The sequence below is a fragment of the Giraffa tippelskirchi genome, chromosome 5 (assembly GCF_054371585.1).
Source record: "Giraffa tippelskirchi isolate mGirTip1 chromosome 5, T2T-mGirTip1v1.2.pri, whole genome shotgun sequence".
In the NCBI taxonomy this organism is placed as follows: domain Eukaryota; kingdom Metazoa; phylum Chordata; class Mammalia; order Artiodactyla; family Giraffidae; genus Giraffa; species Giraffa tippelskirchi.
Window position 1 is genome coordinate 162,599,001 of NC_137279.1, and position 12,303 is coordinate 162,611,303.

The window sequence follows — 12,303 nt, forward strand, 5'->3', positions numbered from 1 at the left end:
ATAAGACTTCTCCTGAAATCATTTTTTTGTTACCCAAGAGAAATAGGTCCATGAACATGCAGCTACACCAAGTAATGTGTAAACTCCAAGGGTCAGCTGTATAGGCAAGGCCCAGCTATATCCGACTTACATCCCAGTACCCAACACAGGACCTAGCACATGGAAACTGCTCAGTGAATGCTTTTATGATGAGAGAAGGAAGGAACTAAAAACATGAAAACACATATTCCCCTTGTGTTTAGTAGTAGGGCTGCATTTGAAAGAAGAATGGTGTGTTGAAATTTGGCACAAATGGAGTAGATTAGAGCAGTCAATATCATACCACTATCATACTATCTGTGTGGAAAATCTAGTCCTCTTTCATTGCTAATCAACTGCGGATTGATACACAGTCCTACTAGTGGCCTGTGCTTTGTACCACAAGCAACTTGTCTCTGAATTCAACAGCACCCTAGTCAGCATCTTGTATAATAAATAAGACTAGACACTAATCACATACTGGAAAACCAAAGCAATGTGAAATTGCTATTATAAGAGTCTCTAAAAGCTCACCATCAATTTCTGTATTTATCACATACCAGAGACAAACAATTCACAATCCAGCCTTAGTCCCTGAGTCACACAGAGTAGCATCCTTTAGAGCATGGCCTTGGACTCACAGTTGGGTTAGAGTCTAACTAGATGTGATTTCGAGGAAGCTACTTAACCTCTCTCAACCTCCTAAATTTTTTCATCTCTAAAATGAGGAAAATAATCATACTTCCCCTCTGTGGTTGAAATGAGGGTCCAATGGAATCATTCATTCAATATTCATTCAATAGACATTTATTGAGCTCCTGTTAGGACACATGTTCCTTTAAGCACTGGAGAAAAAGTAATGAATAAAACAAACAAAAATCCCTGTTGTCATGGAGCTGAGATTGTGGTGAGAGGTTTTATGTAAAGAAGGTAGCCTAGTGCCTGGTCGTTACCAAATGGGTGTCATTTGGCAGGTCACTTCACTTTACCAAGAGTTTAGTTTACTAAAAATGGAGCAAAAATAACACACACTTCCTATGATTGTTTTGAAGATCCAGTGTGATCAGAGAGATGGTCACTTGCTGTGATAGTGAGTAAATATAGCTTAACGTTAAGTGCAAAATATCATGTTTCTCTATTTTACGGCTCAGCATTGTGGATTGTCCCAGCAGTTGGGAGATTCAAGGAGTGGGGAGCTCCCACCTAAAACAGGCAGGCACAAAAGCCAAGGGATCCAGCAGAGCCTCAAAACCACAAAGAAGCCAGTATGTAACCAGATGCACAGCCAAAAGAGCCCAAAGAGGAACATGTCAAAAGGACTGAAAGAACATGTCAAGGTCAAAGAATACATTCAGGCTTGGGGTTTTTTTTGTTTGTTTTTAATATTTCCCTAGTTTTTAAATAATGGTAAACATTAAAAACTACCAGTTTTTTTAAATGCATGTTCTTTATTTCTTTTTCTTTTCCTTTATGACTTTTTAAAATTGAAGTATAGTTGATTTACAGTGTTCTATTTGTTTTGGGTGTCCAGCAAAGTGATTCAGTTATACATATATATATATATATTTTTTTTTTTGGTTTGTTTGTTTGTTTTCAAATTCTTTTCCCTTATAGGTTACTACAGAATATCAAAGATAGTTCCCTGTGCTATACAATAGGTCCTTGTTGGTTATGTATTTTATAGGTAGTATAATCAAGTTTGTGGAATCAGGCAGATAACTAGAACAGAATAGACAGCACAGTGTGAGACTTGCTTTACGTGCCTGCAGGGCCATGTTGGGTGAACACGAGGCAAGGTTTAAGGGGATGGGTTAGAACAGACGCCCCTTCTAAGAGAGACGATAAAGAATACAACTGGAGGGCCCAATCTGTAATCAGGTCCATGGAGTAAAATTAAAGCTGGGTCTCAAAGCCAGGAGTTCAGGAACCATGAGAAGTTAAGAAGGGAGCATAAAGCAAAGACCAAATGATGCTATGAGGCTAACATTTATGCTGGGTAACTTCTGTCAGCCCTTTTCAGACGCTCTCTGCCATTCTTCATCATGTTCTATGCCCCTGGAGGCAGACCAACACTGAGAGTAAATGAATCTCTTATCATCTGGTTTCTGAACAAGAACAGCCAATGGGGAAGACAGGCAGGAGACTGGAAGGAGGGTGAGGGAAGGGAGAAGGAGGTGAGGCCATTTGCTCCCGCACATTCCTCTCTTCAGACCATCATGAGGAGTGTGCACCCCTCAGTCACGGGTCTGTGTCCCTGTTGTGCTTTCTGCCTCTGTTAACCTCTCTTTCCCTTTCCCCTTCAGACCTAGAGACATCGGGGGCCCCACCAGAACTAGCCCTCGGGGAGCCCCACAATCCCCTGTGGTTTCCCTGTATGCTGCCCACAACTTTGTAAATAATCCTATTATCCTAATCGAGTATGCCATCTGTTTTCTGCTGGAGCCCTGACTAGACACTCCAGGGCTTTTGTCCAAATCTCTGTCTTGCTGTTTTTTGTTTTTAATAACCTATAGGAGGGTCAGTCTAATTTAAAGAGACAGTATTGGGCAGATATAAAATAGAGAGTAAGGCAGGCTGGGTTCAAGACTTGAACATAGTCATACTGTGGTCCTAGGTGATAACCAAGATAGATCCCGGAGGGTGAAAAAAAAAGCTAATATTTGACATTACTCTTAATGTATGGCAGACACTGTTCTAAGTGCAATATATTTGTAAACTCCTTCAATCCTCAAAGGAACATTATTAAGTAGGAAGCACTACCACCACTATCTTACAAAATGAGGAAACTGAGGGAGGTCAAATATTAATAACTTGCCTGAAATCACACAACTAGTTAAGTGGCTGTAGCTGGATCTAAACCCAAATAGTCCCATTCCAGAATTTAAACCCAGATAGTCCCATTCCAGAGTCCATGGTCCTAACCACAGTCCTCCACTCTCTGTAAACATTCGTTTTTCATTTCCTTGTACTGGACCTGTCCTTTCCTTGTTCTCTTTATTAGTCTGAAAATTGCTCATAATACTCTTTGTATTGGCTTTAGCACTTTAATAAGCTTTATCACATTCTGAACCTCTTGACTCAGTTCTAGAGGTTCCAGAAGGTTGAACATCCAGCCCAAAATCCTACAGTCAATGAATGATGGAGGCTGACTTTAAGTTCAACCCTACTAAACTTTTCTACCTCATAATCCTTGGACTTGTACAGGGCAAGACAGCATCTATCTTTTTTCACTGCCATACCTCAGTGCCTGCATCATGACAGTAACATGATAAACATTACACTGAATGAATTAAAGAATGTGTGAATGAATGGTTTTGACATATCCTTTAAAATTCAGAGCTTATTAGAGAGTATCCAGCGAAACCATATTACTTTCTTTACATATTTTTTGATTGGAACATTTAATTTTATTTTAAATTAAAATTTAATTTTAATCACTGTGGTAGCATCAGAACTGCCTTTTTGCATTTCCCAAATCTTTCTTAGAACAGGGATTAATTCTTGTTGGGTAGATGTCATCTGTAAGTTCACTAGCTTTCTCAACCAGTGATCACAGAGTTTGATGGAGGTGTTTGCTTGCTTCCTTTATCTCGTACTAGCTATAAAAGAGGTTAGATGCTAATGCTTTTATTAGAGTAAGTCATATTTGGATTGGAATCTCTGCTTTGTCACTTAGCTGTGCATGGTTTGCCTAACCTCTGGCAAACTGGTGTCTCAGTTTCTTTATCTATGAAATCATTATGTCTGCAAGCCTGTTTTTGTTTTGTAAATTAGTTCATTTGTATCATTTTGTTAGATTCCACATGTAAGTGTCATCATATATTTGTCTCTCTCTTTCTGACTTACTTCACTTAGTATGATAATCTCTAGGTCTATCTATGTTGCTGCAAATGGCATTATTTCATTCTTTTTTTATGGCTAAGTAGCATTCCATTATGTGTATCTATATCATATCTTCTTTATCCATTCATTTGTCAGTAGACACTTAGGTTGCTTCCATGCCTTGGCTGTTATAGAAATAGATTCACAGACATGGAAAACAAACTTATGGTTACCAAAGGGGAAAGGGGAGGAAAGGATGAATTAGGAGTTTGAGATTAACAGATACATAGTACTAGATATAGATAAACAACAAGGACCTCCTGTATAGCCCAGGGAACTGTATTCAATATCTTGCAATATCTTATAATAATCTATAATGGAAAAGAATATAAAATAATATATGAAGAATGTATAGCTGAACTACTTTGCTATACACCTGAAACTTAACACAAACAACATTGTAAATCAACTATACTTCAGTGTAAAAAATCATTGTAATAACAGTATCCACTTCACAAGGTTGTGGTGAAGATTAAATTATATAATGTATATTTATCAGTTCAGATCCACCAAGAAGCAGATGTGAATACAGAGTTATTAATATAAGTTCAAGAGACTTATTGTGGGGGGGGCACCTCTGAAATATACAGGGAAAGAGAGCAGGAGTTATCGTGGATAGCTGCAGACTGTGATGTAGTTCTGACATTTGTGAAAGGAGAGGAAGAAGGAAGCAGGGATGGGTAGAAGGAACGCAGGCTCTGAGTAGGTCTTGGTCAGGCTGACAGGAAGCTCTGACTCCAAGATTGCCTTTAGATGATTTTTGCATCGAGCAGAAATAACCAGGTCCTAGTCTCCTTGAGGGCTCAGTTTTTGATTAGAGATTCCAGGGAATATGGCTGCCAAAGTATGCAACACAGTGCCTGACCCCAAGTAATACTCAATAAATGTTAGCTATTGGTTGCTGTTGTTTAGTCACTCAGTCATGTCTGACTCTTTGTGACCCCATGGACTGTAGCCCACCAGGCTCCTCTGTCCATAGAATTTCCCAGGCAACAATACCAGAGTGGGTTGCCATTTCTTTCTCCAGGGGATCTTCTCCACCCAGGGATTACACTTGCATCTCCTACACTGGCAGGCAGATTCTTTACCACTGAGCCACCTGGGAAGCCTGGAAATTGGTACCATTACTTTTAGGAGCCCAAGGAATGGAAGCAAGTATTATTCATTATACTATGTTTACTGTATGCATGCTTGTTTTAAATAGAAATTATTCACTGGACACTTGTTAAAAATGGCAAAACAGATTTTATTTGAGCTATTGCAGTAGGGGAAGGAGAGCTCCCCTTTATAGGATTGGGCTCAATTCTGAATATAGCAAAGACAGCTGGAGATTTATAGCCAAAACACAGAATAAAGAAGTCAATGGATGGAAAATTACTAAGGGAAACTTCATTAGACATCAAGGGTAGAGGGATTTTTACTCAACTCATTTAATAGCATTATTGCTAATGGAAGGTCAAGGACTTAGACATCAAGGGTGGAAGATGAGGAACTTGATCACATATCAAAGGTGAGGATTCTTGCTGAGCTGACTTAGCAAAGCTCTTTGCTAAAATTTGACTTGGCAAGCCAACGATGGAGCTCAAAGTCAAGGTCTAGTAGAGCCTAGGGTAGGGCTCAGAGGAGCCTGACCAAAGTTTGGACAAGCACAGAGTTTTTGCCACCTGTCACCTCTCCTAGATGAAGGGGACCTTGGGAAGGAATCATATCTGTGCCATCTCTTCACCCAAACTTCACCTGAGACCTAAGGTTCAATAAAGGTTTATGGAATGATTGAATATCAATTTATGAGTGAATATTGGTTTGTATAAGGAGTAGACTTACTAAACTTAACCTGATGGTCAGGACCAACGTAAAGTCTATGTGGATAACACCTGTGGCGGGCTGGTCAATGAGCCTGTTGAGTCTCTCAATTTGGAACAAGCAGAGTCCTCATGGGCCTGAACTCAGGTTTGAACACCTGGGCAGTCTGTGTACATAGGACCATGTAAGCCATATATTTCAGATGAGACAATACATTATGCTCTAAGAAGCTATAGGCAAAGTCTTTGTTGAGTCAAAAGAAGGCCAAAATTCTAATGTCCATATTCTTAATTATAAATTTAACTTCTTTTCAGCAAGTAATTCAGAATATTGAAAAATCTATCCACATTTTGTACTCTAAGGCAAAACTTGCTTGTTATTCCAGGTATCTCTTGATTTCCTACTTTTGCATTCCAATCCCCTATGATGAAAAGGGCATCTTTTTTGGGGTATTTGTTCTAGAAGGTGTGGTAGGTCTTCATAGAACTGTTCAACTTCAGTTTCTTCAGCATCAGTGGTTGGAGCACATTATATTTGTGATGTTGAATGGTTCGCCCTGGAAACAAACCAAGATCATTCAGTCATTTTTGAGATTGCACCCATGTACTGCATTTTGGACTCTCTCATTGACTATGAGGGTTACTCCATTTCTTCTAAGGGATTCTTGCCCACGGTAGTAGATGTATTGGTCATCTGAATTAAATTTGCCCATTCCCATCCATTTTAGTTCACTGATTTTAAGAAGTCGATATTCACTCTTGCCATCTCCTGCTTGACCACATCCAATTTACCTTGATTCATGAACCTAACATTCCAGGTTCATATGCAATATTGTTCTTTACAGCATGGTACTTTCACCACCAGACACATCCACAACTGAGCATCATTTCCACTTTACTCCAGCTGCTTCATTCTTTCTGGAGCTATTAGTAATTGCTGTCTGCTCTTTTCCAGTAGCATATTGGGCACCTTGCAACCTGGGGGGCTTATCTTCAAGTGTCATATCATTTTGCCTTTTTATACTGTTCATATGGTTCTTACAGCAAGAATACTGGAATGGGTTGCCATTTCCTTGAGGGGAATACATTGTCAGAGCTCTTTACTGTGACCCGTTCATCTTGGGTGGCCCTGCACTGCATAGCTCATAGCTTCATTGAGTTATGCAAGCCCCTTCACCATAGCAAGGCTGTGATCCATGAAGGGGAGCATCCATTATATTCCAGTATTCCATATTCTGAATACTGTTCTATATCAAATTGTAAGAAAGCAAACTTTTTTTTTTATTGCTATCCACGCTTAATTTATATATGGATAAATAGATGTTCATTGAGGGAACAGTTCTTTCCGCAAGGCAGAATCTGAAATTAGACACCACACTTCTGACTCCTGTCCTATGCCTTATTCTCTTTGGATTCTTTGTGTGAATAGACTGATACTGATCAGCCCAAGTAGTCATTTGGCTGTTTGCCTTGATCCAAATGGTGCGTGGTGGGAGCTGTAGGGGAAGCACATTATTTTTGAAATCCAGATATTGGAAATAATTAAGCAAAATCTGAATAGGGATTATCAGGATGTGCATTTCTCCAGCTGTCTGCTGATCCAAAATCCTACTTTCTTTATTAGTCTCCATTCTGATCTTTTGGAGAAGGCAACGGCACCCCACTCCAGTACTCTTGCCTGGAAAATCCTATGGACGGAGGAGCCTGGTAGGCCACAGTCCATGGGGTAGCTAAGAGTTGGACACGATTGAGCGACTTCACTTTCACTTTTCACTTTCATGCATTGGAGAAGGAAATGGCAACCCACTCCAGTATTCTTGCCTGGAGAATCCCAGGGATGGCGGAGCCTGGTGGGCTGCCATCTATGGGGTCGCAGAGTCGGACACGACTGAAGCGACTTAGCAGCTGCAGCAGCAGCAGCAGCAGTGTGATCTTTCCTTCCCCCTCTTTTGCTGAGCTGGTACCTTTGAAGTATGTTACCTCTCCAGGCAGTTCCAGGTCTGCTCCTGTCCACCTGCACACAGATTTATGGAGATGCTTAGCACAGATATTTAAGCAGTCCTTAGTGTTCCTGGGTCAATTACTGGGTCTTTATTATCACTGGGAAAGAAGCCCACTTTGGGGTAATGTTCACTTCACCCCCATTCCAGTACTAATAAATGGACCTGCCTAGAGTAAAGAAAGCAGCAAGGGGACTAGAGGAAGAGTAGACTCATACTTGAAGACCTGGGTTTGGATATATGATATGCCACAGTCTTAGTAGCTACGTGTGTGTGCTCAGTCACTTCAGTCGTGTCCAACTCTTTGCAACTCCGTGGACTGTAGCCTGCCAGGCTCCTCTGTCCATGGAATTCTGAAGGCAAGAATACTGGAGTGGGTTGCCCTGCCCTCCTCCAGGGGATCTTCCCAACCCAGGGATTGAACCTAGGTCTCTTATGTCTCTTCATTGGCAGATGGGTTCTTTACCACTAGCACCACCTGGGAAGCCCAAGTAGTTACATAACTCGGGACAAATTAGTGTATCTGCTTGTGCCTTAGATCCCTTATTTATAAAAACACCATAGGAAGGAGAGACTCACTCTTTGGGCACACCTGTAAAGCATTTGTAGTGATACAGTTGGGAAGAGCTGCTCTATTAAAATGCAAAGAAGTAATATGGAAGAGGTAATATGCTACACCAAACATTTCAGGTCCTCAGAGTGAAGCTTATATAGTCCATATAGGCCTTTCACCAGTCTTATGCTAGCTGGGAATAATACAAGATCCACTGTGTATGGAGCATCTTTATCTACAGCATGCTTTATATAACATTATCTCAAATCCCAACAGCAACCCCACAAAGAAAAAATATCTCCATTTCACAGATGAGAAAACTAATGCTCAAAGAGGATCTAAGCCTAAACCTTTTCCTATTGTCAGCCTTCCTCAGTTCAATTCCAGTTTCTCCCACCTCACACTGCACGGCAATTACTCATTCACTCACCTGACCCCTGAGGCCATCTTTGAGGCTGTGCACACAGTAGGTACTCAGTAAGTTCTAGTGAAATAAATGAGGGAATAAACTCTGCCTTTCTAGTTGGGGTTTGACCAGGTAGACCCCCAAATGTGGGGAGTGGCTGGGATTCATTTTAGGAATTAGGTCTTTGTCCAGCTGTAGGGAGTAAAAGAAGATATTTCCCTGGGGCAGGACCCACAGCCAAGTGGGCTAAAGATGTCTGCATGGAAGGTTGGCAAAGTGGTAACAGGTCCAGTACTAATCAGCAGGTTTCTGAGCCCAGCAAGTGGTAATTTGAGGACATGTACTCACAGCAACCTGAAGCCCAGGTATCCTAAAAAAGGGAATCCTCCATGGTTATCAGGGTGGCTAGATGCTGAGTGTGTCTGCTTAAACCCTTCCTGCTTGAGACTCAGATGCATTCTAGGCACTGTGTGTTTTGAGGGGAGGCAGTACTGGTCAAGTACATCAATTGTGGAAGGAGGAGAGAGGAGAACGTTAGGAAATAATTTGGGGTCTCCTAGGCCTCTATTTGACCCAATCAGTGTTGTGATGTAATGTGTCTTGGCTTCCCCTCCATCAACGTATTTGCATTTAAAAAGGCTTATTGAAGAACAGCTAGTTCAATCCAAATGAATGAATGTCTAATTGGATGTGTTTTGTACACTTTGTTAAAAGACTGAGGGAGATCCCTTGTGAGGTCAGGCCTTCCCAGACACTATTTTTAGCTGTGTAGGTTGAGCTCTACACAACAAGAGGTGACATCCTGAATCTCACCCTGGAGGAATGTGTTTTCTGAAAGAACATTTTGCTGGATTGTCATTCTGTATGCACAAGGAACAGGATTTACTCTGTACAATAAGCCAAATCTTCTTAGAGTTTCCCTTTCTCCTTCTATATGGCACTAAATCCCTCCCATTTTTTAAAGCCCATCTCAAATGCTGATGCCTCTTTGAAGCTTTCTCTGATGTCCTACTTCATTCCCTGTGGAATTAACACCACCTTCCTTCCCTTGTGTTCCTATAGTGACATGTTTGTCTAGGTTCCACCCTGACACGGTCCCTGGCCAGCCCTGCAACTCATTTCTTGGCCTTCTCTCCTCTTATTTATACTCCAACAATGCTATTCTCACATTCACCTCCACCCAACACACACACACACACAGCAAAAATACCTCCCTGCTCAATGCCGCTTCACGTTTCCCTGGTTATGCAGATACCATCTGGAAGGCCTTTCCCCAGTCCTCTCTTTCTGGCTAGCTCTTAGGCATCTTCCAAGGCTCAGCTCTGGCCTGAAGCAGTGACTGCAGCTGTTTGATTCACCAGTGTAATCCAAACTCCTAGCATGCCACCTGGAATGTGGTAGAAACTCAGGGAATGCTAGTTGCATGCATTAATGAATGAATCTCATTCAAGAAACATTTTATCCAATACTTATCCCCCACACCACCCCCCAGCCTGAGTTCAGTGTCATTCTTTTCTGCTCCTGTGTCATCCTGTACTATGTTCTCAGTTACCACTGTATATTGAAAAGTGTCTGTGTCTAGCTCCCCTGCCCACCCCCACCCCACCTTTAGATTCTAACCTTTTCAAGGGCGGGGGCCAGGCTTCATTCATCTTTAGGCTCCCAGTGCCTGGCAAAGTGCCTGAGATGGCATATGGGACCTAAATGGGCTTTCCTGGTGCCTCCGCAGTAAAGAATCTGCCTTCAGTGCAGAAGACACAAGGTTGATCCCTGGGTCAGGAAGATTCCCTGGAGAAGGAAATGGTAACCCACTCCATTATTCTTGCCTGAGAAATCCCATGGACAGAGAAGCCTGGTGGACTGCAGTCCATGGGTTTGCAAAAGTCAGACATGACTTAGTAACTAAACAACAACCCCCAGGCCTTAAATAAATTCTGAGCAGTAAATAATGGAATTGAACTAGATGATTGCTATTAATAAGATATTGCATTATGGTAAATAATTGTCTCTTTCTCTTTCACTGACTTGGGGCACCTAGTGTCTAAAAGGTACTCAATATATAGTTATTATTTGGTTTGGAAAATAAACTACCTTGTAGAGAGAACACTAGTTGGACAGTGAGATTCTGGTTCTGATCTTGCCACATGGCAGCTGGGGACCTTGTAAAAGTTACTGGGGCCCTTGGAAACTCAGTATTCTAACCTGCTAAAAGGGTATAAAAACTGCTACTATCCTAGTTTTATTCTCCCACAAGTTGGCTCTCAGACAGGGGCTTGGGTTGTGTAGTTTATTTGGGAGGTGGTCTTAGGGCTTCCCTGGTGGCTCAGTGGTAAAGGATCCACCTGCCAGTGCAGGAGACATAAGAGGTATGGGTTCGACGCCTGGGTTGGGAAGATCCCCTGGAGAAGGGAATGGCTCCAGTAATACCCACTCCAGTGTTCTTGCCTGGAGAAAACCATGGACAGAAGAGCCTGGCAGGCTACAGTCTATGGGGGTTTGAAAGAGCTGGACGTGACTGAAGTGATTTAGCACATACTTGGGAAGCACAGATGAGGGAGTAGGGCGAAAGTGGCAGGGAAGAGAAGTAAGTTAATAAAATATGCATCAATGATGGGTTGCTTCAGTGGGCAAGGTCGGCCCAATCCCACTGGTGACATTTCAAGAAACCCTGTAGGATGTACTTCAGAACTATCTTAAGAGACGGTCTGGAAGCTGGGGGTATTGCTCCATTGTCCTCATTCCCCAAGGGTTGAAGATTATTTCTGGGGAGTTAACTTCCTCCCAGTTGTGCAGCCAAGCAGACTTCGCTAGATGCTGAGAAACCAACAGGCAGGGGAGCAGTGAGATGCAGGGCCTTGAGATGGGAAGCTGTCAGTATGCCGGAAACCCACCACCACACCTGAGACAGGTGTGTCAGAGGTGGACCAAGGAGAAGCAGGGTGGGGCACAAACAGCATCTGTCCACCAGCTCCTAATGTCCTGAGATTATAGGCCACATTCTTAGAAGGGAAGATGCTTTATCAATTTAGCACCCTGTATTAGAGGGCAGGTATTTTAAATGGACTATTTCTTTATATTTCAACATCCCCTTCAAAACTTCCCTTTGCCCCTTCCTGATCCCCCTTTCCTCTGCGCTCCTCCCCCTGCCAGACTGCTGTTGTTCAATTAGCCTAATTAAGCCCAGCTTGTTGGCTCCTGAAGTGTCCTGGAGGAATCCGCAGAGCGCTGGTGGCGCTCATTATTTCTCCAGGAGGATCTGGGCCCTCCAATAATGAACGAGCACTCACTCAGAGTTCTTTGCTCTTCCTGTCAAAGAGCCAGCTCCTTGTTTCCCCATTATCCATACAGGTGAGCCCCCGACCGTGTGCAGGCACCCAGGAGGGGTGTTTTTTTCCTCCACAGAGACAGCACCACCACAGAGCTGCTCCTTTCGCAGACCTTCCCTACCCAGGTCTAGAAAGCTAGAGCAGGGATCATCCCCCAGCATGTCAGCTCCATGGCGGAACACTCAGCTTCAGCCATACAATGAGATTGCTATGTAGCTTGTTCAAGGGATTCTTTGCATTACTGAGATGTTTTCCCTTGCAGCATCAGTTTTAGGTTTTTAGGCTAGAATTAAATATTCTGTAAACAGAGAGGCTG